The sequence below is a fragment of the Emys orbicularis genome, chromosome 19 (genome assembly GCF_028017835.1).
Source record: "Emys orbicularis isolate rEmyOrb1 chromosome 19, rEmyOrb1.hap1, whole genome shotgun sequence".
Taxonomy (NCBI): Eukaryota; Metazoa; Chordata; order Testudines; family Emydidae; genus Emys; species Emys orbicularis.
In genome coordinates, this window is record NC_088701.1 from 9,059,109 (window position 1) to 9,085,125 (window position 26,017).

The following is a 26,017-nucleotide window of genomic DNA, read 5'->3' on the forward strand; positions in this document are numbered from 1 at the left end:
AGAGTTCTTGTTAAATATTAAGTCACCTGGAGAATTTCTGCCCACAGCTAAGAGATACATGGGAGATAAAATCCGGATTTTTTTAATATATCAGCTATTTCATAGTTTCATAGAGTTTAAGGCCAGAAGGGACCATTAGATCATCTAGTCTGACTTCCTGTATTTCACAGGCCATTAAAATGTCACCTAGCAACCCTACACTGAACCCAAAAACTTGTCTTGGACTAAAACATTTCAGTCTTTAGAAGACTAAACTCTTGTGTGCCATAGGCAGAGGACAGGAGAGACTGCGGTTCCACCAATGCCTGAGGCCCTTGCAACGGTAGAGAATTGATTAGGTCAGATATACCCAGATGATCCTAGCAGGTGATCAGTGTCCCATCCTCCCACCCAAAGGTCCCTGCCAATTTGAGCAGGGGAAAATTCCTTCCCACCCACAACTCTGGAGATCAATTGGACCCTGAGCATGTGAGCAGGACATCTAAGGAAACAGATTCTCTGAACCATCTTGGAGCACTGGTCCACCTTACCAGGTGTCCCTTCTCCTGCTATGGTCAGTCCCTGATGTTTCAGATGAAGGTTGGAGGGAACCACTTGACCCCACTCACAGCGTACACCTAGTCAATTGTGCATGGGGGGAAAAGTCCTTTATGACCTCTACAGGCAACCGGATGAACTCTGTTCCATGAGTCTTCTCTGCAAGTATTTAAACGACCATACAATAAGATTAAAGGCTTTCTTCAAAACAGGGGGCCTAAAGTTAGGCTTCTAAATTCATACTGAGGTCTAAAAAAGTGGCCTGATTTTCAAGAGATACTGAGCCCCAAAAAGTTCCCAGCATAGCCAATAGGTACATCTGGGTGCTCAGGATTTTTGAAAATGAGGCCCTGACTAAGCAAAACTCTTAAGCATGTGCTTAACTTTAGGTCTCTTTGTTGGCTTAGAGTTAAGCATGTGATTAGGATGCTGACTCAGGGCATAGGTGCTTTAATATGGATTTAGGAGCTTAAGTTTAGGCACCCAGTTTTGAAAATTTTGACCATAAATTATTATTCTGTATGTGATCAAAACTCTTGAATTGATAGTAAAGAGGGAAAGGAAGATTAATTTACGTGAGAATCTACTTGAAAGGAGCAAATTTTCTTCATTATGATTTCCCCCCAAACACATTGGGTAGTTCAGCAAACAAACCTGGTCATCAGGAGCAAAGAAGAGGATTTACATGATTCCCAGGTCTACTTCTCACAGTGTTTGGGCTCCTGCAGAATCTTTACTGGATAATGAATTAAAGAGGCCAGCATCAATTTCTACTATCAGTGGTAACCAGCCGAATCCTTTTATTTAATTGCAGGTGTTTATAATGAGGTTGTTTCCCTCCTGGAAAATATGGATGACCAAAATAAGGGCAAAATTGCCCTCAGGATTGCCTGTATAGCTGAGACCAAGCTGGCTAGCGTTGTGACAGTTCTGCTAGAGAAACTGCAACAGGATGAGGTAGGGCAGTTTCATGAAATTACATCTGCATTCCATGTGTCCACACCAAATTCTGCCTGACTTCAGGGGGGTATAGGGGAATGCATGGGGGGTAATTCAGTATAAAACTTGGCCTGGCGCACCATCAGTATAATCAGTATTCACCCTTCTGTCCTCAGGCATAAACTCAGAATGCAAAATGCTGTTATTACAGATCAGGATGATATAATGCTCTATAAAGAAAGCGTTGTCCTTTTACACACAGTGGAGTACATGGGCTGGATATAGTAAAAGTACACTACAGGACTTGCAGTAAGCTCTTCCAATAATACTTTGCCCTTCTTTAGCATCTTCATCCAAAAATCTCAAAGCACTTACCTAATACTAATGAATTAAGACTCACAGCACCCTTGTGAGAATGGTAAGCATTATCCCCATTTATGGATGATTTGTGTCACAGGGAATTAAGTTACTTGCTCAACACCACTTAGCAAGTTAGTAAAAGAATGTGAATAAAACCCAAGTGAACTGACTCCCTGCTCTAAATCCTAGGCTCATTAATTATGCACGTGCGCAGTAGTGCAGAATTCCCCCAGGAGTAATATTCAGACCCCTTTTTCCATTTATGAATACTTGCATCCAACAAGTCCATTTCTCTATTAAGGGCCAACACAGAAGGCATTTTAGTTTCAATTAAAGTACTAGGAGGCCAAGACAAGCAGTTCAGTTCAGAACTGAACTTGGCCTCCTAGTACTTTAATTATTTGAATTACTCAATTAATTATGCTAATTAATTTGATTAATTACTTGAATTACGTACTGCTTATGTATTCGTAAGTTATCAGTGACAATTTTCAATTAAACAAATCCTCCTTACATTTAAAAATGAATGGAAGGAGCGTCTCCCCAGGGGAGCTGTCTGGTATGATTGCAGTGTGCAGAAGCAGTCCTTTTCAAGCAGAACCACTGGACTGTTTAGCCAGTCAAGAGATCTGATTGGCTTTGAACATTCCAAAGTGCTTTATGACCTTGGCATGCAGGTCACATAGATGTCGATCTAACTGCTGAGCTAATTTCCCCTAGGAGCTGTTGAGGACGTACTGCGGGAGTTGGGTATTTTGTAATGACACATTTACAAATTCTGTCTGGCGTGGATAGAGCAAGGGCAAGGTGCTCATTTTTGTTTGTTTTAAATAAATGAAACTCGATAAGGGGGCAGTGAAGGAGGCTTATTCTGGCGCTTTTCTCTCCAGGAAGATTAAAATATGTAAATTGCTCAGCTGCTTCTGAGGTGCTGCTAAATGTGGTGATTGGAGGGCATGGCCTGTTTTACACCAATTAAGCCAATGGATTAGTTGTGTGAGCATGCAGGCTGAGGAGTCAGTGTGGCCTAGTGGATAGAACTCTGGATAATGACTCAGGAGACCTGGATTCTCTTCCTGGCCACGGACCTGCTCTGTTATGATAAGACTTGGGTTCCTCATTTCATGTGTGGATTGTAAATTCTTTAGGGCAGACTGTGTGGTCATCAAGAAAACCTTTTCCCAATTGTTTGTTCTCTTTTATGTTTTGTCCCCAGCAAAACAGAGCAGACATCTACTGTGTCCTGGAGAAAGTATTGCAGCAGGACACCGGGGGCCTAGAGAGTAGGCTACTGAATAAAATAATATCCCTGGCCTCAAACCATATGAGAGAGACTCAGGTAAGTTAGTTCTCCCGAGATACTAATCAAAGGATCCAAAGCTTTAACTAATTAAAACTCTCTTTTTGAGGGGGTAAACTGTATACTGAAACAAAAATATATTCTCCTGTTAGAGGCCCACACCTTCCTCCAGACCAAAGCCCAGGTCCTAGACAGCACTTGTGCACATGCATAGGATGGGAGAACTCACATGCGAAAGTTATACATGTGCTTAAGTGCTTTGCAGGATCAGGACCCGAGACACATGATATCAGACACAGAGACAGGCCTATGGTTTCTTAACGAGCAAGTCTTTCCCGAAGTCTACTAGGGATTTCATTACTGATACTGATGTTATGTGGAAGGCGCTCTGATACTATAGCGATAAGTGGCAGTATAAAGCCCCAAGACAGACAGAATCTGAGCTATTGCCAAAAGAAGCAGCATTGGATTTAGAATATAGTTTGCCAGCAGGAAAACCCATGGAAAAATCCCTCTCTTGTTCCAAAGGAAGTCAGCCTCCTTTTGGGGGAAAGTTTATTCCAGGAAAGCTCTCTGAATATCTTGAAGCTGCCCAGTCTGTGTCTCACTACCTCCTCAGGGAAGGGCAGGGAAAAATATCATGTGACTATGGTGACCAATCATCCACCACAAGTAGCTAATAGTAAATAGTCTAACTAAGCAGCTTGCAAGCAACTCAAAGGCTGAAAATTGTTTAGCCAAATGACTCTATGAATATTTATGACTAATGACTCTAGCCACAGAAAGTTGGGAGGGTTCATTCACAACTTATGCACAGAAATAAGGACTCTGGCTAGTGCAACCGGCTTCAGTCACCTCAGTCTGTCTCTCTCTCTCTTTTTTTTTTTTTTTTTAGGAAGCAACAAGTGAACTAAAAGTGGCAGCTAGCAACACCTTAGTGACCCTGGCACGCTGCTATTTCAATGCTGTGATGCGCGAGCTGCAGTGTCATCTGAAATCACAGGAGCTGCCTGAAGAGTTTATTTTCATTACGTTGGGCAACCTGTCATCAGCCTATGGTATGGTAACTTCCATCTTTTGTTTCAAAGTTATTGTCTTTCATTTAAGGACAGGGGATTACTCTCTCTACCTAAAAATGTTACAGCTAAACAGAGCTCTGTTTGCGTGTGTGCATGCGGGGGTGTGTGGGGAGAGACACAAGATTAACTGCTGTTGCTAGTTCTTGGCTTCCAGATCATGAGCTATCCAGACGGAGGTGCAAGCTCTAACTTATGCCCCTGACTGAAGTTCCTTGAGGATGGGAATGAGTGGAAGATCAGGTCTAGTGGAGCTCTTCTCCACCCCACTTCCCATCCTGCCCCAGTGCTCTCTCCCCTTACTCTGGGAGTGAGTTGGGCTTCGGGCACAGCTGTACCCTGGTAGAGGATTCCCCTCTTCAGGGTGAATCCCCCACTGGCTTTCAATGGCTGCTTTAAAGCCATTCTGCTCTGCTTACGCAGCACAAAATGGCCTAGGAGCCCATAGCATCCTGCCCCACGGTGTTTCTAAGTGTGTTGTAAGAAGGCAGAGAGCAGCTGATTATCTTCCTTCCTTCTCTTCTGGCCTTTCTCTGCAGCACTTGAGTGTATCCCTTATGTGGAAACTACCCTGAAGAGCATGCTCTACATGTTCGAGTTAGTCAAGGACAGCAGGCTGAGACAAGCATTTTGTGGTGGTAAGTGCAGCACTTACTGTAGGTGCCCAAAATGGATATTGAGGGGGTCTTGGTACAGATTGAAGTGACTGGCCAAGTTTGCAAACAGGCTTTGAACTGTGCTCCCTGCCCTGGATTGCACCAGGTGCTGCGTTCCTTGGCTGCCGTGGCTCTCAGTGAAGTTGAGAGTGCTCCGTACTTTGCAGGAGGTGCTGAGCATTTGTAAGTTCAGGCCCTTTATGACTCACGGATATAATTTAAAATAAACAGACACAAAGGCTGTGTAGTAAACTTTAGGCCTGGGTGTGTTCACTGATAAAGCAACTTCTCCTCGTTACTAATATGTCCTTTTCACATTGCCTGTCTTCTCTCCTTCCATGCAGTTCTGGAAAAATGGTCAATGGCAGTCCATCTGTATTTGACTAACTGGGAAAAGTGCAGATTCCCCAGAATGGGTGCATCGGGATTCTGCGATCTAATTCTTCCTTTACAATGCCATGTGACCAGCAGCTGGCTGAAATGTGAAGAGCTGGAGGTGAGAATTGCTGGCTTTCTAAACCTTTAGCAGAAATTGTAATGTTAAATTCTATGTGTCTGTCACTCTTTGTGATGATGGCATTTAATGGTAGGTCCTTTTGGATGGAACAGAGTGTCATGTAAAACATCTAAAACCCATATATTTATAATCTGTCTGTACACTGTGTACATGGATTCTAGGTGTATAAAACTAATGTGCAGATGAACACGGGATAGTGGGCTAAATTAATTCCTGGTATAAGTCCATTCAGCCCCAGTGGAGTTACAGCAGTTTTGAGTTGGCCCAGAATGCCTACTAATCTGGGGAATATCTTACCTGGTATAGTTGTGAGGTGCATTAGAATATAATCCTGAAACCAACCCTACGAGTCCCGGTTCTTTACCAGGAAATATTGAGATAGGGCCGTTCCTACAGTGGAACAAGGGAAGTTGCACTCATTAGAAGTAGAAAAGGTGTGCCCATTGGATGATATTGAATGAATTCTTAGGAACATAAATTCTGTGTCTCATCTATGCAGCTCAAGCAGGCCATCATCAAAGCCCTTGGTCCCATGATGAGCCTCTTGCTACACAAAGAGGAGCAGCAAGATCGGATATTTGAACTGATCTCATGGCTCCTTGAGCAATATAAGGAGGACATTGATGTTTTTCACGTCATCAAGGTGAGGTACCACTCATTAAGGTCTATGTGTGTGCATGTATGAACTGCACGAGGAATTTGCTGCCAGTGGGGTTTCCTGGTCTAGACAGTGACTTGTTAGATAATAAATATCCCCACGAGTTCTGGGTTTATACACATGGTGACCCAGGCAACAAGATTTGTAGGTAAATGCCTCTTATGAAAAGCATCCTCTGTTTCCTGGGGAGGAGGATAAGGAGATAAAAAACAAAACATCTGCCCCCCTCCCCAACAAGATACTCCCCCCTTGTGATTTCCCAGTACATCCTGTCAACTCTGTGTGTCTCTTTTAGATCATAAGCTGCTCAGAGCAGGGGCTGCCATATGTTGTCTCTGGTCAGTACCAAGCCAACTGTCAATGGTTGAAAATTAATACTAAGGAGGCTTGAGGGTGATTTCTTTGGATTATGTAACTAGATCGATATAAAAGCATTGCATGTCTATTTCATCTACCGTTCTATGCAGTGCTGTTGTAGCCATGTTGGTCCCAAGATATTAGAGCGACAAGGTGGGTGAGATAATCTAATTAAAGATATTGTCTCACTCCCCTCGTCTCTCTATTTCATCTACCCTCAGTACCACATGAGCAAGAAGTAAGGGGCCATATTCTGTCTTCAGTGGGGCTACACAGTTGTAAATGAAGTCATGAGACAGCTATAACTTCTTGGTAGTGATATTTACTCACCATCGCTGTTGGTTGAAGCTTTCTGGTACAGAGTATGTGGTCACTTTTGGGGTTGAAATACCCATGATTTGGAGGGAACCAATGCATCATGGACTTGTTTGATAGCATCAGGGCACTACACAACTGCTTAAACATAGTAAAATATGTAGATGGCCTCAGAGACATTCTGGAAGCTTCAAGCAGCAAAGGAGAAAAGTGTTTAGATGCAGGAAGGAATTAGATTTTCACCTTTTTTATCAATCAGCTGGCAGAGGACATAAAATCATCACTGGTAAAGTTGGCAGATGAGATAAAAATTGGGGAGTGGTAAATAATGGAGAGGACAGCTCACTGATTCAGAGTGATCTAGATCACTTGGTAAACTTCTAAAAGCTCTGCTCTGGGAATTATTCTGGGCAAGGTCTATGGCTAGTGTTATACCGGAGGTCAGACTAGATGATGGCAATAATCCGTTCCAGCCTTGGAATCTAGGAATCCCCTGAAGCTGCTTCAATCACTACATATTGCTCCTTTGTGTGCCCACCATCTGACTTTCACCCTCTGTTGCAGAGTCTGAGCCAGCTCTTGAAGGTCTCTTTTGAATATAAGATCCCTCTACCTACTAAAGGGAAGTTTCAAGCCATCTGCAGTGCTCTGCACAACCAGGTGAGAGGTGGTTTTGCTTGGATCCCTTGAGCTTAGGCACAGCAGATCTGAAGCATATTAACAATAAAAATCTATCGAATGATAGTGCAGAGCCTGGGGACCTCCTCATGCCTTACTGATTTCTGCAGGCTCAAGAGTAAGCAGGTAGCGGTCTCATTTTCTTAGCTAATATCCAGCTCAGTTTGTAAAGCAATTTCACCATAAGCCGATTATCAGCAGTTGTATAGTAAAAACTGTGGATGTGTCTTGATTAGATCAGCTCTGCTGCTTAAAACCCTTTAGCTTCTCTTATCTAATGTATTGGTCATTGTGTTTGATTCTTGCTGTGCATTCAGTACCATCTACCTGGGGTTCAGACCTCTAGTTGGACAAGTAGGAAGTGGAAGCTTAGAAATTAATTGAACATTTTCTTTTCAATTGCTTCTGATTAGTTTTTCTTTGACCATTTCCCTTCTTCCCACAGATCTGTTCTCAAGCTAAGCCGCTTAGCACGGAAAATCACACAGAGCTGTTCGATTGTATAGTTCTGCTAGGTAAGGGGAAGAGACTCTGAGTTGCACAGTGGTTTCCTTGTAACTTCCTTTGGCAGGTATGGTAAGAATAAGAGTTCTGTTGTCAGTGAGGACGTGATTTGTTCCCTTGCAGCCCGTTCGTCTCCTGATGATCTGATAGCATTTCTGCACTCGCAGCTGGAGATTGAGAATGAGGCTGTTCGTGTGGCCTCTTTGAATCTGCTCAGTGCTATTGTTGGTGCCGACTGTAAGTAACACAGGAGCAACTGTGCCAGCTGCCCTCTTGGCCGACATGCTGAGGGTTGAGTTGGGGACATCCAGTGCAGGGCCGGCTTTAGGAAGTGTGGGGTCTGATTCATGGGGCTTGTACTCACCGGGCAGCGCTCCGAGTCTTTGGCGGCGGGTCCTTCACTCGCTCCGAGTCTTCGGCGGCACTTCGGCGGCGGCTCCTTCATGTGCCGCCGAAGAGCCGGAGGGAGTGAAGGACCCGCCGCTGAAGTGCCGCCAAAGACCCTGAGCGCCGCTGGGTGAGTAAAAATTAAAAAGGCCACTGGGCACGGGGCCCTGTTAGGCGTGGGGTGCGGGGCCCTCTTAGGCACGGGGCCCAATTCGGGAGAATCGGGGGAATCGGCCTAAAGCCGGCCCTGATCCAGAGCTAAAAGCATGAGCTACTATAGATTGAGCTAAAGAACCAAGGCTTTGTAGGCACGGCAGGGCTGTAACAGACTCATCGCCTCTGCAAATGGGGCACAGAGTGTCTCTAACACACAGTCACCAGTGGTTTGGATATCCACTAAGGGACCAAATGCTGTCCTAAGTTACCCACCTATGGCCACCCAGAAATCAACAGGTTCAACTAAGTGCTGAATGTAGCCCAATATATTTTTCAACTTCAAATACAGAAGTTAACTTGGGGCTAATGCATGTTGACAATAATCAGATACAAATAAAATAGGACTCCTGACTCGATATTCGTCAGTATTATACACTATAGACTAGATTCTGAGTTCTGTTCTACAGGTGTAAACACAGATTAACTTCAGTGACCTCAGTCTATCTAACTCTTTTATAAGATTTCCATCATGGTAGTATGATGGCACTCGTTATAGAAATGGAATTACTTTAGATTTACACTGGTGTAACTGAGACCAGAGTCTGGTCCTATGTTTTTCCCACTGATTCTGTAGATGAGAGAAGCTTGGTACTATTCTTAAATAGGGCCCTTTGAAATCCAGGATTAATTCCAATGTGGAAAGTGAGTGAGTGGAACAAAGAAGTACTGTACACCTCTCCTTATCTTTCAGTGCCCGAGACAAGAGTTAAAAAGTTTCTGATTGTGAAGGCAGTGAAATCCACTCTCAGTGATCAGAATGCTAAGGTAAGATTGTGTGTGGAGCAGTGAAATATTTCAGTTTTTTTCAATGATACGGGATGAATGGATGGATACGGATCTGGGTGGAGCTTTCATTCAGATCCAGGGGAGAGACTGCAGACTAGAAAAGGCATGTCATTCTCCTGCCTGTGTTAAATGTAGCCATGTTTATAATCCAAGGAGATAAACTCAAAAGCATAAGGACTCTCATATCCTATCTCCTATTTCAGGCAGAAGGGATAACAATAACTCTTGTGTGTAATCTCTACCCTTGCAGGTGAGGAAGGCAGTTCTTCATTTCATCAGGAGGCTGCTCAGTTCAGGAAGTGTGGAGAATTGTGCAGCATGGGATATGGTAGCATATGTTTTCCACGAGTTCAGTGTGTCCACCAGCAAACTGGTAAGGAGAGTTCTTAACACTTAGGACTCGGTCCTACCATTCTTGCATGCTGATTGCTCCCCTTGCCTTCCGTGGGAGTTTTGACTCAAGGACAGCTGGACTGAATGATTAGAGCCAGAATCTGATCAGTTATATTGGTGTAAAGTCAAGGTAACTCCACTGACTTTAGTGGCATTACTCTGGATTTATACTAGTGTAACAGAGATCAGAATTTCACACTGGGTATTTACATCTAACAGAGTTATCTAGGTTACTCAAACCTCTGATGAGACATTGAAAATTCTGAAAACACCATTTTTCAGTGAAATGTTCTTGTACAAGGAAGCACATCTTTTTGTTTTCAATAGACTCTCCAGAGAACATAATGATGCCCAATTCTGTGGCTGTTGAAGCATACATAAACTATCAGCACAACACCGAGGTTATGCAGGCTGCATCCCAGACTGTCAGGAGCCTGGAAAAGCTTGCTGCATATTTCCCTCACTACATACTCTACTCTACATGTACTAGTTTAAAAATATCTTCAATCCGTATTTCTATCCATGGACACAGCCAGGGGCTCCAGACACTTTGTGCTCCATGACTGGATCCATGATATGTATTAACATAAACAGTTCAACTTTACAGTAAGTTGTTGAAGATCTTAGCTCTGCCTGGCCCCTTTTCTACTAAGTTGGAGCATGTGGCAATACTCCCAAGGGCCTTTTTTTTTTTTTACACCCCCACACACCCCCATCTTAAAGAAGGCTGCTTTTTCTCATCGGGCCAGTTTGACTCTACTGATTTCAGTTTAAAGGAGAGCAAATCAATATTTAATCCAGTGTAAGTAAGAGCAGAATTAGGCCCATTGGTAGAATCACACTCACTACACACAGAATGACCAAGCTGGTTGGGGCATCAGAACAAACAGAGTGGATCCCCCTGGTTCTGCATATTTATTTCCACTGGGCGGAGTCTGAATATTTTTCCTCAGAGATAAAAAGATGAAACAGTTTTTCAAATTTAAAATTTTTTAACACTGTTGGGGAAACTCTTTTGTGTTCAGTGAATCATTCCCTTCACTTTAGGGTTTTCCTAAGCCTGGGATCTGACCCACCAGTTAGGAGTTTCTATTATGCTCTTCCCTTCAGACGTTTGTGCACTTCCGGTGCAATATAAAAGCAGGCATAGGTCAATGTTTAAGATGGCTTTGTAAGAGAAGGACACTGATTCTATAGCCAGTGTCTTGCTACTAGCTCATAAGTTCTATATAGCTATCTCACAGCAGGGTACAACACTTCTCACCCAGGATATTGAGGAAGAAAGCACTATCCAAACCCTGTGCATTGACATCCTGCAATGTCTGGACACCTCAGTCAGTGGAATGACCCAAGTAAGTGACCTGTTGCTACTGCTTCTTGAAATAGGGACATTCTTCCTTACGTTCCTTGTACCTCTCCGCAAGGAAGCTTTTTGAACTGTCAGCATAATGGAGGAACAGCATGTCAAATTCATGTCCGGGATGGTGTGACCCCTTCATCATGGAGTATGTGGTTCACATTAGAGAAAAGATATAAAGCAACTTAACTGGAAGGAATCATGTTGCAAAGATCTTCCCTTAATTCTTTCCACTGTCTGAACCCCCCCTTCTGAAATTTAGATTTGGTGATCCTGGATTTGAACAGATACTGGGGATGGAACTGTGCCTTATATAGGTCTGTAAAGTTCTGGGTGAGTTTATGGTGCTATCTAAATAGCTCCATAATGCTCTAATGCAGGGAAAGAGGATTCACCAAACAAGGCAGTGTATTTAAAAGACAGAGTGCGGGGGCACCGGACAGGTAGAGTGAGATGATGGGGAGAGAGAGATGAGGTGATAGGTTAGGGAAGGGTCAGTGAGGAATAAAAGGAGAAGCTACATGACAGGGAGGGATTCAGACAGCAGGATACTGGAGGTGGGGGAATGGAAATAGCTGTGTACTGAACAGTCTCGCTCTTCTCTGCAGGTGTTATGGCCAAGGCTGCTGGAGTATGTGGTGCCAGCTCAGTACACTGGTACTTTGAAGCCTCTCTGCAGATGCCTTAGGGAACTGGCTGAGAAAAAGCAGCGGGAAGGAGAAGAAGCTGCTTGCCTCAACTACGGTGGACCAGGTTTATAACAGAAACTTTCATTTATTCTCTCCAGGCACACTATGAAATGAACAGGTTCAGTCTGCTCCAGTTCTCTCATCTGCAATCAGGAGGCTAAAATGAATGAGGGATGGTCTTGTGATTACAACATGGCCATGGGAGGGAGCTAGGAAACGTGGGTTCTGTTCCCAGCTTGCCACCAAAATTCTGATGTGATCTTGGGGGAAATCACTTGATCTTTCTCTCTCAGCTTCCCCACTTGTGAAATGAAGGAGTAATTAATGCCAACCTCATAGAGGTGCTGTAAGGCGGAATTCATTCCTGTTTGTAAAGCATTTTGAGATGCTCAGACTGAAAGCACTATGGAAATGCAAATTATTATCAGCTGTATTCAACATTGGTGGGCAGGTTGGAAATGGATAGGTGAATAACATCAGCAGGACTCTCTGCAAAGCCTGGCATAATTAATGCTATTCTGTTTCTTTCCCTAGTGAAACTCCCTACACCCCAGGGGCTGCTGGCGCGACTCCTGGTGAGTAGACCATGAGAATAGGGTTTCTGCAAAATGTGAAGTGGGACAGTTAACTATAAAAATCGGTTTTATAGCTAGATGCTTATAGACAGGCTGAGGAATGTGTATGATTGGGTCTCTCTCTCTCCACCCTCTCCTGAGACACAATGTTCTGCATCCTCGTACTAGCTAGAATGCTTGCTTCTTCAGGAAGACACTGCCGTAGAAGCAAAAACTCTATTGTATGGTCTCCACAATGAGAGAGTCTGAACTATTCCCTCCTTCAGGAACAAACTGGTGTTGTGCTGACAAAACTTAGCCTGTTCTTTCTCTCTCATTGACAGGTAGTAGCCTCATCCCCTTATGAAAGAGAAGGACATGGATATGCTGCCTTGCAATTACTTAAGGCCCTGCATGAAACTATCCATGCAGCAGTGGGTGAGATGTGGGTACTAAAGATCCCACCTCTGCTGCAGTACATTGAAGGTAAAGTGCTAGTTAGGAGGAGTGCGGTCCATAGAGAATAGAGGGGAAGCCACAAAATGCAGCTTCGTATTGACACGTGTTGTGCCATTCCTGTTGCAGTACATGAGAACAGTGGGGAATTGAAGTTGGGGTTCTGGGCCCTCACTTTTCCTTCACCTGGATAACTGTGAACCACTGGGGTAAATCCAGAGTTGAACCACTCAGGCCAATTCAATCAGGGCAGAATCAGGCCAGGAAGGTTTCAGCTGAATGGAAATTATACAGCAGTTCCCCCCACACCTTTGCTAGGTTATTAGTTGGGAAGGTGAATACCCACGAAGCTGGAGGTTAGTGAAATATTTTGGGGTTACATATATAGTCTGATTTTGCAAACTAAATTTTTCTGAAAATTAAACCCCATGTTTACTTTCAATGGCGATTCAATTAAAAAACCCAGAGTTTTCTTTCTGTAAGGAAACCTGAGCCATAAAAGCTAGGTTGGCCAAGTGGCTGCCCTCTGTAGAATCTAGGTATTGTGGGCCTAATAATGTCTTTCACCAATTTTACAGTGGTATGAATCTATTGACCTCCTCAGTCAGTGTAGGCTGCGTCTATAGTATGGGGTTATGCCAGCAGAGCTCCAATGACGTAGCTGTGCCAGTGTAGTCTCTGTGGAGTATGACAGACCCTACGTGGAGCACAAACCCGATATGTGTTTGATGAACGTCGGACCCCACAATGTTCAAGTGGGTTTGATATTCAAAAAAAGATTTACGAAATGAGCTGTATCTTCCCTAGTTGTTGTTGCTGTACAGAGTCCCCAGTATTACATTGTGCCGACATTAAAGAAGGGTAGTTAGAGCTGGACATTCAGAAACAGGGCCAGATTCTCAGCTGATGTAAATCAGTATAATTCCATTGACTTCAGTGAAGCTACACCGATTTACATCAAGTTAGGATCAAGTCCAGAATCTCTTATTATGCAGGAAAAGTTTGTATTCACATTAAACCCAGTCCTCTGATGTGCTAAACCGTTTTGTGAGGTGCTCAGCACCCTCAGCTCCCATGAAAGTCAACAGGAATTGGGAGTGCTCAGCATCTCACTCCTGGTGGGTTGACTGACCCTGAATAAAAATGCCAGCAGGGTACATAACATGATACTTTCTGTTGGTCCAACAAAGAACGTTGGCGTAGGTCCCATTTAGCCTTGAAAGCCCAGGTATGTTACAGCTTGGCAGACCAGGGGTTTTAGAAGGACAGATTGCAAAGGTAGGGTGACCAGATGTCCCGATTTTATAGGGATAGTCCTGATTTTGGGGTCTTTTTCTTATATAGACTCCTATTAGCCCCCCACCCCTTGTCCCGATGTTTCACATTTGCTGTCTGGTCACCCTATGCAAAGGAGATACCTGGGACGACGACTCTTGCTAACCTAGGTGACGTTATTGTTTTGCCTCCTGCTTTATAGGAAACACAGAGAATTCCCTGGACCATGAACGGTGGGAGCACATGCTGCTTCAGGTACAAGATGGCTTTCAGATGTATTGTCACAGCCCTCCCTCCCCCCTCCAAATGTACCAGCTGGGGAAAAAATTAATGATAAATTATTCATTATAAGCAGAGCTGGTCAAACCATTTCATTTGCAACTTTTGTTCAGTGAAAAATGGCCTTTTTTATTTTCATGGGACATTTTCAAATTTTTCAGTTTTTACAAAAAACAAAACAACCCCAACCCAAATAGAAAATGTTTAGGTTTTTTTAAACTGAAGTTGATTTTTGGGGTTTTTTTCCTAGTTGCTTTCCTGTTTGTCTCCTCCCCTCTCTGGCTTTTTCAGTCACAAAGTGGAAGAGGGGAAAAAGGCACGGGGACGAGGGATAAAGGGAAGGAAAGGGGGAAAACAAAGAATTGAATAATGGTCATTTTTGATTTTGAAAAGCAAAATATTTTTGTTTCTTTCACTTTTCATTTGTGTGGTGAAAAATCCCACTTGTTTTGTGAAATGGACTTACTATTGTTCAACCAGCTCTACTTATAAATAACTCTGTATTACCACTGGGAACAACACAAAACTTAACCAGAAAACCAGCATGCTAATGCATCACTGGGGGACATCTAAAGGATTCTTTTTTTCTATTTGCCACTCAAAAGAAAATTTGCTCGGAGAAACCCAAAAAGGAAAAGAGACAAGACAAGGTTTGGTGACTGTATCTCATGGAGAAGCCTTTCTGGTCAGAAAGAGCTCTTTGCAGCCTCATGGATAGACAAGGAACATTTTTATGGCGAGCGCTGAAAATGAAAGGAAAGGACCTAGTGACAAATAAGCCCCAGAAGGTTTGGAGTTCCATTTGGGGTTGGATTACACTCTAGAATTTCCCATTCCAGATCCAGCCTCATTTGAAATTCTTTGGGCTAAAAAATCAAATAAGATTAGGTTTTCTTGTGAGGTTTCTGATATTTCCTGGCTGCTGTTCAAAATTCGGGCCTGAAACAGCAAAGTGCTGAGAGTTACTAACCTCTCGCTGACTTCAATGGGAGTTGAGAATGTGACCCCGGGTCCTTTGGGTGCCCAGTGGCAGAGGCCACAGGAGTGCATAGGATTACCAGGATTCCCTGGATCTGATCTCTATATAATCAAAGGGTGTCATGTAAAGACTTTACTGGATACCTGTGCCACACGGATCATCATAATCATTGCACAGTGACTGGATGGATAATATATAAGGCGTTATGGTTGTATACTGAAATTTATGCTTTTAAGGTCTGTGAGTTGGGGCTGGTCACCAGAAAGTGATAAACAAGTTTCTTTCAGGCAGGAGATGCTTATCTGCCTGAATGGCTGTATGTAGATGAGTAATTATTCACAGTGGATGCTAATCAGTAGAGCAACATTCTAATCAAGTGATTGCAAAGTCTCCAGAGGAGATTCGATACAAGAAAAACAAACAAACAATAGGGGGTACCCTGTTTACAAGTGAAGACAATGGATGCTTGGAACTATATCTGGAGGTCCAGAGGTATCCTGTACCAGGTATCCTTCACCTATTGGACGAACTGCCAGCTGGTTTGTCTCATGAATGGAGGATCACGTTTGGTCTGGGTGTTTCATGCTGGGAGAGAGATTTGGGGGAGCTGTCCTTTGTGAGATAGGGGAATGTTTGGTTATCTAAGTTTAAGCTCTAGAAGTGTGTTATGATTTTATTTTTATGTAACCATTTGTTTACATTAATTTTACTTGCTGCTTCTCAAATCTCTGTTCTTTATGAATTAAACTCTACTTGTTTTCACTATAAACGTATCTAAGTGAAGCATAGTTGTTTTCACTCTAAACGTATCTAAGTGTGTTAAATGGAGCGGTGATGCTGAGGTGACACCGGTGACGTGGTGTGTAGCAAACCTATGAATTCTGTGAGTGTCCAGTGGAACAGGGGCTGGACATTCTGGGGCTGCACAGAGGGCTCGGCGGTTGGAGTGTACCGATTGCTCTTCTGTAGAAGGACAGTGGAGCTGGATGGGGTGAGAAGGGTGTGCTTGTGTTTCCTGTGGCTGGCAGAGTCAGGAGCTGACACCTGGCAGGCACAGAGGAGGCTTCCTCATGCTAAGGGCAGGTGGTAGTGAGGTACCTCACAACCCTTGGGACCCTCGGGAGGTGTCATAAAGGGTCCACAGCACTTCAGAGAAGGTTCCTGGTAGTTCATAGTCCAGGGCCCTTTGTTCAAAATTTATTAGACCCATTCTCCATCCACTATAAAATCACTCCTCAATGGTCCGATTTCTTGGCTCCATCTCATTCTCCAATTCACTGTCCATCTGGGTTTGGAGACTGAGAGGAATCATCAGGCAAAGGTTAAAGAACAACAGGCAGAGGAAGTCTGGGTTGTTGATGTTTCTAGTTCTCAATAGGGAAATAATCTTCCCATGACACCTGAATATTGGAAAGTTTACAATAGAGAACAAGGAAGAAAAAAACCACCAAACAAACCAACCCCACCACAACCCCCAAATTCTTGCAATTAACCATCTGCTTTACCTCTTGTTTTACACTCAGTTCCTAAGAACATCTCTGGAGAGGATAGACAACAGTGCCTGGAGCAGCCAGATAAGCCTTGAGTTGAGTCAGCAGATGGCCGGCTATGCCAGCCCCTCCAAAGAGAAGGTTTGTTATCTGTTAAGGCTTAGTTTCTAGTTAATTTCCCTTGAAATTCTGATTGGGGGGCTGCATAAGGCTTCTCTCAAGGCTTCATTACTTTATATTTTATTCTGCATATAAAATTGGTTTTTACTTGTTCCCTGCTCTCTTGCCCCCCACCCGCCCTTCCAATATTTGCTTGGACAGGCTGCTTGTCTGTACTGCATTGTTGGTTCTCTGGCTGGGCTAGATGATGGGATGTTTCTGCAGTATGGATGCTTGGACTTGGCTATCTCGTTCCTTCCTGAGTGTTGCTGAGCTGGGTCTGTACTGACAGGCACGTTGTGTTACTGATATCTCAGTGCTGGTCTCTTTCTTTCAGAGTTTCCTGTATAAGGCGCTAGGAATGTCCTTAGCAGTTTGTCAGGACCTGGTCCATGTGAAATCACAGATTAATAAATTTCTGACGACAACAAATTATATGGAAGACCCTGAGAGAGAGGTGAGGACTCTGTCCCTCTCCCCACTTTACCAAGTAATCCCTGAATGCTCCCTGTGGGGCTCAGCTCTGAGTTGGCCTGGGACAGATGCCATTTTGCTTCATATCCTCTTCATTGCTATTTCATTCAGCCCCCGCTGCCCATGTGTCTCAGGCCTCACTGGCACTTTACACCACTTCAGGTGAAAGGAATGGACTCGTGGGGTCTATCAGGCACCTGGTTAGATCCTAACCAGTATTTTTCTTGGGTGACAGGGAGTCATTTCCATCCTCGCATTCTCTGCTGAGAGCCACTTGGACCTCACCTTGAACGCACTTCAGGAGTTTGGGGCTGCAATGAGCAAGGTTAAGATTTCTGGGCTCATGGACCGTCTGAAGGTAAAGGAGCCAGGGGCTTCTCTCAAACTTCCTCTCCCTCTAAAGCAGGGGCAGCAACCCTGCAGTAGTGTCTGCTCTGGTCAGCTAGCATTGTCCCCCAATGTATGCGTTCTGCGTGATGCCTGCAGTTAAGCAGAGAGGAGCACAATCTGGAGCTGGGGTTCTCTCAAATGATTTTTATCGTCTGATGTCTCATGGCTTGAGCTCCCCTCCCATGCACAATGTGTGGGAACTACATCAGTTGCTTGCATGGAAAAGCATTTAAGGTATTTTTAGATGTTTTTTAATCCCGGTTAGTAGCTGGAAATGAGGAGGTGTTGTAAGCAACATATGGCTAACCAACCTGCTGTAGGTAGACCACCAGAGGTCTACGGATGACAATTATGGAACCTCTGATTTAGAGCAGTGGTTCTCAACCTTTCCAGATTAGTGTACCCCTTTCAGGAGTCTGATTTGTCTTGTGTACCCCAAATTTCACCTCACTTAAAAACTGCTTGCTTACAAAATCAGGCATAAAATTATTAAAAAGTGTCACAGCACATTATTACTGAAAAATTGCTTATTTTCTCATTTTTACTATATAATTATAAAATAAATGAACTGGAATATAAATATTGTACTTGCATTTCAGTGTGTAGTATATAGAGTAGTATAAAGAAGCCATTGTATGAAATTTTAGTTAGTAACTTTGCAAGTACTTTCTTTGTAGTCTGCTGTAAAACTTGGCAAATATCTAGATGAGTTGATATACCCCCTGGAAGACCTCTGCAGACCCTCAGGGGTACACAAGTACCCCTGGTTGAAAACCACTGATCTAGAGGATAGAGCAGGAGACTAGGCCTCTGGGCTTCCATTGCTGGCTCTGCATTTACTCACTGTGCAGCCTTAGGCAAGACATTCAGCGCCTGATCTTGTACCCATCAGTGTCAACGACTAAGCTCCGGTGTACTTCACTGCTGTAGGTTCAGCATTTTAGGCTCTCTGTGTCAGAGTGACCCGTGGGAATGATGGAGATACTAATAACTCCCTACCTCACACAGTTGTTATATTGCTTAAATACTGTTTGCACGTGGTTTGAGATCTTCGGCTGAAAAGAGCTTTGCAAGTGCAAACTGCCATTGCTGCTGTGAGCAATTCCTCGGTCAGCAGCAGATCAGAATTCCAAGGCAAAACGAATCAGAAGAACTTGTCTCTAGTGACGTTTCCGATTGTCTAGGACTACCACCATGGGAAAAGAGGCAAGACTCGCAGCACCCTGATGCTGACATACAGCAACGTGGCTGTCCATGTTCCAAAAGAGCAGCTTCTCTCCCGAGTAGAGGCAGACATCACAGGGAACATCCTTCACCATTACAGAGCCAGTTGTCGGGTAAGAGCTTTTGCATGATAAGTGTTAGGGGCATTACCCTGAAGTTATAGCATTGCCTCTGAGTTTATAGAGAGAGGGCTTGTATTTTCTAAAACTCTCCTTTGAGCAATAATTTGTCACATAACTCAAATTTAAAACTGTAATGGATGGAGCGTGAGCTGTCACATGTTGTATCATTTTTGTTGCTCTTCTTTGTATTTTCTCTAGTTTCTCTATATTCTTCTGAAATTCTGTAGACCACAGCTACACAGTAATTCAGATGCAGTCAGACTCAGGCTATTCAGAATAACACTCTAACTCCCCTAATATGTATGTGTATCTAGCGCTATCTTTCGCTACCCAAGAGAGACTAGTGCTAGCTTGTATTTAGTTGATTTGCTGTCACTCTGTTTCTTGGACGCACTACTTCCCTTACCTCTTATCTGTCTTCTTGTTTGTCTGTGTGCTCCTTATTTCTGTTCCCTAGGTGTCTGACTGCTGGCACTGACTCTCATCTCAGAGCAACCTCTCCACGTCACTTTGCCATTCAATTCTGCCCTGTCTGACTGAGACTCTCATTTAGGCATTGTCAAAAACAGTTGAACCAAACTGATATCTTCCAGTAGTTCACAAATGCAAATATTACATAGGATGGCCCCTGATATTGACCTCTACAAAACACCCCCTCTGGATACATTTCCTGCCTTTTGGAAGATTTAACAATAGTGATTTCTCTCTGCTCCATATTCACCAGCCAGGACATTTTGAGGATGTGTGTTATGTTGGACATACATTGCTAATAGCTGTTTTGCATTTTGTTTTTCAGGTGCTGGGCATCACTGTTGGGAACAAGGTAAATTCTAAATAATCTGCCCTCAGCTCTTGCATTTTCTATACAAAAGTTGCTTGTTTAAATTGCACAGAGCTTGATTTCCTTGCTACATCAAGCAGGAGTCCTGGCTGCTCTGGTGTAAGTGGACCTGGATTTATTTGATGAACCTGGGTTTTCTTTTCTTCTGAGGTGGGTGCAGAGCCGGGGTCCTCTGCCTTCTGGGGTCTGCGGACACCTCTATTCTCTCCTGAGGCTAGATTTAATTCCTGATCTTTATCTTCTGGACTCTGGTTCTTCTCTTAGTTTCTCATCCACATCCTCTTGTTTCTCCTTCTGGATTATGTAGGACAGGTACCTAAAATTAACCCTCATCCAGAATGTCACGGAGATTAGCTGTGCCATCTTGGAGACCAGAGACTCCCGGGAGTTCGAATTCTCTTACAAACAGGAGCTCCTTGGCTACATGCTGGTGAGTGATTAGGAGCTTTGAGGACTGAAGTACAAAGGAGTTTGTTGTAATGCAATAAGACTGGTTTTCCAGGGAGATGTTATTTTATCCATTGGCTGTGACTGTACTACTGCAGTCTCATGAGCTACCTGCATGGCACCCCGAATGCTGGGTCCACTCTGAGCTCGGCAGGGATGCTGACATATTGTGGGCTGTAACTGGAAGGAATGGCTTGTGTCTGGTGAGTTATCTTTCTGTCCTCCGTATAGCCTGCAGATGGCCCTACGGTCCATTTCAGAGGCAGAGAGCCTGCTGAGCCCGGTGTCTGTTTATTACAGGTCTGGCATATGGCCCTATTTCAGGGTGTGAGAGGAAGACCTCTCTGCCTTTCAAATCCATTTCCCATTTTTTATGTCCCTATTAATGTATTTCAGGACTTCATTAAAAAGGAACCACTGGATTCCCTGGCATCTCCAGTTCGCTACAAGGCAATTCTTGCCATTGAACATCTGAGGTAGGCTATTTTCTGCCATATTTCCTGGCACTGTGATGACTTCTTATTTGTTAATTCATGAGTGTCAGGTTGGGAGCAGTCTGATGCCTGCAGGGTTTGGCTCACATGCTGCTCACCAGCAGAACTTTTGTTCTTGAGGGTTTGAATGTGTCCATTTGGAGGTTTGTGCTTGAAAGACACAAGATTGGAGGTTGAGGGGCATGCAGTACAATGGAGGAGAGTTCAGATGGGGAGGGAGGTGTCTGGCTAGCTGGCAGGGGGAAGGAAGCTTGTGGGTTTCTCTAAAAATGGGACTTGAAGCTTTAGCTTTACTTCTAGATGAGCCAATACTTAATAGAGGTGCAAAGAGGTGCTTAGCTGCAAAGTGAAGGGTTGTTTGCATTTGGGGTTCTAGACTGGGGCAATCTCTAGTCATTGGACCCATTTCTTGTACTTGGAGGTGGTACTGAGTCTAATGCATGACTTTTCTCCCTATCTTTCTTCTGCCAGCAAACTCAAACCATCTTTGACCTTGGAGGAAAACCGTGAACTCCTTGATGAGTGTTTCAAAAGTTTATTTCCCCTTCCTCCCTTGGAGAAGATGAAAGAGGAAGGTGAGACAGCAAAGGATGCTCTGCATAGACAGGTACGTGACAACAATTCTCCTCTGGCACCATCCACTGTATTTCTGCCCAGCAGGCACTGGGCGATGGCAGTCACACATGGCCTCCCTGGCAAGGTTATGGTTAGCTTTCCCCGGCCCACACACATAAATGATCTGTGCTGAGCCTCACTCCTTCTCTTCTGGTTTCAGTCACTGTACGTGAGGTCCTTGGAAGCCCTTGGCAAGCTAATGAAGACTTTGCTGGAGGAAGAACCAACCGCAGACTGGTTCCAGGAAATGTTTGAAGTGAGTAGACCATTGAACCGCGGTGGAGATTGTTTCTTGTGTTACAGCCGGGAAGAGTCAGAGATTTAGGGGGTCAAGCTTCAGTTGTGGAGGAATTTTCCACAACGGAGTGAATTTTAGGGAGAAAGCACTACATTCTTCCTTGTGATAAGTGGGCATGTGCCCCATTGAAATCCACGGAAGCTATGCCATTTTATGCCAGGGCTGGATTGGGATCGAGTTCTTACAATGGAGTTGACACTACTTGGACCGGCAAGAAAATCACCACTGCAGTAGCCAAATCCAAGAGAACCAGTTGAAACTGATCATTTCTTCGAAGAGGAATTCATTACTATTGAGTTACGCCCTGTGTATGGAAACTCATTCAGAGGAGACTTCCCGGTCCTCAGACATGAACAGAATATCTTGAAGAGCTGAAGGGTGGGGAGTTTGTTGCACCTTCAGTATAAAAATGAAGTTATAAAAGGAGCTGGGCTGGGGGGGACTTCTCTGCTCTTATTCAAATTAATAAAAAGAAATGCTCCTCTCTGTCATTTTGCCACTCGACGTGGGAGAAGTTGCCCAGGAATCAGACCACAGCAGCAGACATCAAACAGCAGGCAAAGTGCTAGACAGCTCCCATCAGACAGTCTACAGCAGGCATCACATACACGGGCCCAGATTCATCTCTCATGTAACTCCTTTGGCTTCAATCACCAGAGGTGAATCTGGTCCCTGGGACTTGTATATCTAAGGGGCTCTTCCCTTAGACATGTAATTCCTTTGCTACACTGAGGTCAGATGCTTTGGAGAGGGATTTTAGTGACAATTAAACCTGTTTAAGAGGAACTTTTGGGAGGGATTTTCTGGTACTAACTCTGTCCATTCCCCTGCTCTACCAACAGCTACTAAGGCCATGGGTCAGTTCAGGGAAGGAGTGGGAGAGAGAAAGGGCCTTGCAGGCCAGCACCCAACTGCTGACTGCCTATCAAGAGACAGTTAATAGCACAGTGAGTATAGCCTCTTACTCTTCCTTGAGCGACTTCCCTGCTTATATCCGATCTGACACTCAACGCAAATGCATGAAAAACTCTTCCAGGGCAGCAGCTGGGATCTCAAGGCGACTAAGATCCCTCTGTTTCCATAAGAGAGAGGTTTACACAACAATGCCGTGACCACACTCTGGGCAGACTGCAAAAAGTAGAGGGCAGCCAATCCCCCAAACTGATGGCTTATTCTATAATTAGATTCACCAAGTCAACAACAAAAGAGCTTCCACCCTAGTTAACAAGATGCCAAATGCAGCCCCCTTTTGGCATTCCAGACCTTGGCTCCCATCTAAACATCCACGTCTTGGAAGCGGGGGGAGGGATAGCTCAGTGGTTTGAGCATTGGCCTGCTAAACCCAGGGTTGTGAGTTCATAGAATCATAGAATATCAGGGTTGGAAGGGACCTCAGGAGGTCATCTAGTCCAACCCCCTGCTCAAAGCAGGACCAATTCCCAACTAAATCATCCCAGCCAGGGCTTTGTCAAGCCGGCCCTTAAAAACCTCCAAAGAAGGAGACTCCACCACCTCCCTAGGTAACGCATTCCAGTGCTTCACCACCCTCCTAGTGAAAAAGTTTTTCCTAATATCCAACCTAGACCTCCCCCACTGCAACTTGAGACCATTGCTCCTTGTTCTGTCATCTGCCACCACTGAGAACAGCCGAGCTCCATCCTCCCTGGAACCCCCCCTCAGGTAGTTGAAAGCAGCTATCAAATCCCCCCTCATTCTTCTCTTCTGGAGACTAAACAATCCCAGTTCCCTTAGCCTCTCCTCATAAGTCATGTGCTCCAGACCCCTAATCATTTTTGTTGCCCTCCGCTGGACTCTTTCCAATTTTTCCACATCCTTCTTGTAGTGTGGGGCCCAAAACTGGACACAGTATTCCAGATGAGGCCTCACCAATGTCGAATAAAGGGGAACGATCACGTTCCTCGATCTGCTGGCAATGCCCCTACTTATACAGCCCAAAATGCCATTAGCCTTCTTAGCAACAAAAGCACACTGTTGACTCATATCCAGTTTCTCGTCCACTGTGACCCCTAGGTCCTTTTCTGCAGAACTGCTACCCAGCCATTCGGTCCCTAGTCTGTAGCAGTGCATGGGATTCTTCCGTCCTAAGTGCAGGACTCTGCACTTGTCCTTGTTGAACCTCATCAGGTTTTTTTTTTTTTTTTTTTTTGGCCCAATCCTCTAATTTGTCTAGGTCCCTCTGTATCCGATCCGTACCCTCCAGTGTATCTACCATGCCTCCCAGTTTAGTGTCATCTGCAAACTTGCTGAGAGTGCAGTCCACACCATCCTCCAGATCATTAATAAAGATATTAAACAAAACCGTCCCCAGGACCGACCCTTGGGGCACTCTGCTTGAAACTGGCTGCCAACTAGACATGGAGCCATTGATCACTACCTGTTGAGCCCGATGATCTAGCTAGCTTTCTATCCACTTTACAGTCCATTCATCCAGCCCATACTTCTTTAACTTGGCAGCAAGAATACTGTGGGAGACCGTATCAAAAGCTTTGCTAAAGTCAAGGAATAACACATCCACTGCTTTCCCCTCATCCACAGAGCCAGTTATCTCATCATAGAAGGCAATTAGGTTAGTCAGGCATGACTTGCCCTTGGTGAATCCATGCTGACGGTTCCTGATCACTTTCCTCTCCTCTAAGTGTTTCATAATTGATTCCTTGAGGACCTGCTCCATGATTTTTCCAGGGACTGAGGTGAGGCTGACTGGCCTGTAGTTCCCCGGATCCTCCTTCCCTTTTTTAAAGATGGGCACTACATTAGCCTTTTTCCAGTCATCCGGGACCTCCCCCGATCACCATGAGTTTTCAAAAATAATGGCTAATGGCTCTGCAATCTCATCCGCCAACTCCTTTAGCACCCTCGGATGCAGTGCATCCGGCCCCATGGACTTGTGCTCGTCCAGTTTTTCTAAATAGTCCCGAACCACTTCTTTCTCCACAGAGGGCTGGTCACCTTCTCCCCATACTGTGCTGCCCAGTGCATCAGTCTGGGAGCTGACCTTGTTCGTGAAGACAGAGGCAAAAAAATCATTGAGTACATTAGTTTTTTCCACATCCTCGGTCACTAGGTTGCCTCCCTCATTCAGTAAGGGGCCCACACTTTCCTTGACTTTCTTCTTGTTGCTAACATACCTGAAGAAACCCTTCTTGTCACTCTTAACATCTCTTGTTCAATCCTTGAGGAGGCCATTTAGGGAAGTGGGGTAAAAATCTGTCTGGGGATTGGTCCTGCTTTGAGCAGGGGGTTGGACTAGATGACCTCCTCAGGTCCCTTCCAACCCTGATATTCTATATCTAATCTAGTGAGGGGTTACTGAAAACCTGATTCACATATGTGAGGTTCATTGATCATAAAGGACCAGATGCTTATCCCCAGGTCAATGTGAATCTCAGGTCTTTCCCAAATATCATGTTGTCAGCCAGTCCTTAATAACTAAATCTAAGATTTATTGTTAAAAGAAAGAAGAGAGTTACAAATGGTTAAAAGATCAATATCCATACAAGTGACTTTCAATGTTCATAGTTCAGGATCACAACAGTGATGGAATAAACTGCTGTCTTGTAAAAGTCTCTCTGGAATCATCCCAACAGATCAGAATCCAAAGGCAGCTTAGATGTAAAGTCTGTTAGTTTTTTCCATGCATTTTTCAGGTTATTCCAAATGATTATTTGGAAAATCTCTGTCCTATGACTTACACTTTCCCTGTTCAAAGTTTAAGCAGACTAGAGATGATAGGATCAGGCCCAAGCCTTCTCTTTTATAGCTATTCTAGCAGGCTGACAAGCCTACCTCACAGAAATTGTCACAGAAGGACCTTCCCCCAATGCAGATTGCCTGTTGTACTTTGCTTTGAAGATAATCTTCTATTTCCTGTGCATACACAGTAAACTAGTTACATTCATTCACATAAGGTAATTAGCCGTTCTTCCATTATAACACAGATAGTTAAGCTGAAGATAATGTAGAAATTATTGGTTTCCTGAAGTGTCTTACATCTTTGATTTTCAGGTTAACTGAAGACCTTGCATACATAATTAAGGCAATTAAGATATGAAAGGGAATTAGCATCTACAAGCTAATTTGGTTACATTGTGAAACTTCTAACCGGGTATAGATAAACACAGACAAATACACTTAGCAACTAGTGTTCATTTTTGAATGAGTTGCTGATTGCTAG